The sequence below is a fragment of the Sinocyclocheilus grahami genome, unplaced genomic scaffold (assembly GCF_001515645.1).
Source record: "Sinocyclocheilus grahami isolate Dianchi unplaced genomic scaffold, SAMN03320097.WGS_v1.1 scaffold55.1, whole genome shotgun sequence".
In the NCBI taxonomy this organism is placed as follows: domain Eukaryota; kingdom Metazoa; phylum Chordata; class Actinopteri; order Cypriniformes; family Cyprinidae; genus Sinocyclocheilus; species Sinocyclocheilus grahami.
Window position 1 is genome coordinate 1,618,675 of NW_015505234.1, and position 3,363 is coordinate 1,622,037.

General features: G+C 41.7%; 1 protein-coding gene across 6 annotated transcripts in view; it reads right to left on the reverse strand.

Annotated features, from left to right (window-relative positions):
* The window catches only part of LOC107583757 (protein groucho-2-like), a 48,671-nt gene extending 47,695 nt beyond the window's left edge, over window positions 1–976 (reverse strand). For all 6 annotated transcript variants that reach the window (XM_016270061.1, XM_016270065.1, XM_016270064.1 and 3 more), the window contains exon 1: window positions 608–976. The gene's annotated coding sequence lies outside the window, so the exon portion shown is untranslated. The remainder of the gene's footprint in view (window positions 1–607) is intronic.
* Window positions 977–3,363: the final 2,387 nt, after the last annotated feature.

The following is a 3,363-nucleotide window of genomic DNA, read 5'->3' on the forward strand; positions in this document are numbered from 1 at the left end:
CGCCGTGTGCTGTCAGAAAGGGGGGGGGGGGGGGGGATTTACAGATCTGGGTCTGCCGTTTTAGTGCCTCACATAAACACCGGCGGGAGAAATGGGGTCGCCTCGCTTGGATGGGTCTGAGAGTGCCAAACTGCGCCTGTTAAAATGCTGTTGTTTTCAGCCTCACTCTCTCTAATCCAGGTGCTCGTGAAAAACATGAAAACATACTAGAGAACAACGACGATTTCTTTACCATACAATGTCAACTACTTTATTGACAAGAGGCGTTAGAGGATTTTACCCCACTTGATTGTGCTTCCAACCGCCCTGTTCTTTCACTTCGAAGCATTATCACAGACACCAGGGCTTAGCAAATCAAACGAAGGTGCACATCGGGATGTCGTTCGTCATGGACGGGCGGCTCTGCCCTGGCTCTCCAGCTAAACTGATGCAGATGTAGCAATTATGTTCCATATCAGTTCAAGATGCACTTAACGGATGCCGGCCCGGTGGAGACATCTTGGATAAGTGAGGAGCTCAGTCAGTGTACGAGTGTGTGAAGCGTTTCAAGTCTTGCTTGGTTGGATAACAAGCTATTGTCGTTAGCTAACCTGCTAACCCACTGTACCTGTCTTTGTGCGTCCGAACTGCCGAAACACTTCCACTGTTCCAGTAACTTCTGAAATGTTAATCACCGCTTCAATATGTGAGAGAAAGATATGGTTCCTGGTGGACGCGAACGGTGGCGAACATCTCTCGTGTGCTCGCTCTATCACAAGAAGCGACTCGATGAGAATCGGCTTCTCCGAGGCAAAGCAATAAAGAGACGCCAAACTCCACGGCGCGAAAAATGTTCGTGTAATCCCCAGAAAACACTGCCAAAAATATACTTCCGAATTTGAAGAGGTTTAAAAATGTAACGTTGTACTTCGCCGCTCGAGCATTTCCCTTTCGTCCAGCAATGCAACCCTGTGCCACACACAGACAGTCTACTGACACGAGGGCTGAGCCACTGAGAGAGCGCCTCCTGCTAGCCAATCAGATGAGAGAACCGAGAGTTTTGCCCTGCCGGCCAATCGCTGGGCCGTGTCCCCACGTGGGGACTGCATCCTGATGAATGACATCATACTCGCCATTTTAGATCAGAACAGGTAGCTCGTAATGCAGCCGTTGAGCATTTCTAGGTATTTTTGAACAAAGTGGTCCGATGTCACAGTAAATGTCTTTGTTTGGAGAGCTAATACACTCACAGTATATGAATACTGTCGAATAGTCGTTCTGAGCGGAAAAAACATCGACAGAGTGTATTACAATCACGATTACTTATTATGTCGGTTAAAACGTTAGTTTACATAAAGTAAGCATTCTGCTTTAAAGTTTTTAAGAGAACAACAATATATGAACTGATGCGATTACACACGTTATATTAAATTTCTCGTGTTTTTTTCTGTATTTTGTGTACATCTGGCTCACGGTTTTAAAAAAAAATTAAAGTTGCCATTTATAACACGTCATAATTTCCCTTTATCAATTTTGGAACAAGTCTTAAAATTGTATTATTTTCCTATTCAAATAATGCTGGTTTAATCGGTGTTTACAAAAGGACATTCTTTTTCAGATTTTTAAAGCTTAGCGTCCCGATCATAACATCATTTTGCACCCATCGTGTACATCTATACGAAAATGACCTATCATCAAGATGGACAGATAGCTAGCGTTGGGAATACTATGATTGTTCAGGTTTGATCTCCGTGAACAACGGCCTGTCTGAACTCAGAAGAAGCGCCCAATCCTGTGCAGTTTCTTCTGTTGCACCCACGTGGGATCCCTTTGCGGCTTTACAGCTTCTCAGCCAACCATAGAGCAGCATTCATATTCTCTCGACTGCAATTGGACAGTAAAGGTAAAGGCTGTCATTCAAGAAGGTTTGTTGTCAATCAATACCACGCGGGGTCAAGCGCTGACAAATGCCTGTGCTTCTCGCTCTTCTGCCCGTGAATAGTGCCTGGAATGGCTGCTTAATTAGCTTCGAATGGCTTTTCTTTCCAGTTCAAACAATCTGTTACTACCACGTGGTAATGAGAGCCTTACATAAAACAAAGGAGCAAAGGAGCATGCAAACACTTAATAATATATAAAAAAAACATCTCTTCACTCATAATGGCATGTTACCCACATACCAATAAAGTCATATTAATGTCATCTACATTTCTGTAAACTAAGAGATCTTAATAGTTATTAGATGTGCATCTACATCTTCTGTTTTTAATCACAAGCATACGTTTAAAAGCAACTTCCAGAAAATATAGTATCATTATAACAGAATACGTTTTTTTTGCTTGAAAAATTAATAAAGTATGAAAAAGCAAAATGTTTTCTGAACATGTTTGTTTACAAACAAGCTAGTAAGTATTTAGACAGTATTTACGAGTTTACAATTAGGACATTTAATATTGTATGTTAATACTGTTATTTATATATATATTTTTTATAAACATGTAAAAATTATCAAATTTGCTCGTTTTTTTTCTATTCCTATTTTTAATGTTTACTTTCTCCTAGATCTACATATTACATTATTTTCTGATTTTTAATATGCATACCAACATGGATAATCTACAACATATAAACACCAGGGTGGTCTTTTTAGGATTTTTAGAAGAAAAAATAAATCGCAATGCACCATGAATTTCCTTAATGTTTATTCCAGGTCTGGGACTACTTACAGCTCAGTAATGTGAAGTCTTTAGTATTTATGGACTGTGGTTTTGGTTTTGAATTGGGGGTGTCATGCATAGAGACACACGTCATGTTCTGTGGTTGGCCTGTGACTGATACTCTTGATTCTGTCCATCCTTTTGATTAAAAAAAAAAAAATCAGGAGGTGCTTATCAGGGCTGTTCTTTTGGCTGAAAAAGAAGCAGAATGTATGTGTGTGTGGGTGTTAGAACTGGCAGACTAATCTCTCCCAGGCAACCCCCCATCCTGCTCAATAGAAAGTGCTTGGATTTAGAGCAACAAAAGACTAGGCCTAACCCCAGGGAAAAGGCCAGGGCCCCTCCACCCACGCAGCCCTCCTCACTGTTTATTTACACGGAAACCCCAGCCACTGTGAAACTCCCACCCCCCCAGAATTTACACATGCCACTATTTGCAGAGGTGCTTTTCATTCTTCACAGAACAAGGATCGCCCGCCCCATTCACAACCGGAGCTGCTGCCCAGTTCCCACACGTACACACACAACCTAAACACATGACTTAAAACAAGCCGGCCGCGCTTACACGTTTGAGTAACTATATGTGCACAGATTCCAGTTATCCAGGTCGTCTTGTGTGTTTTGATGTTTCTCCCTCTCGCCATTACAGATGGCTCTTTCTTGTTCT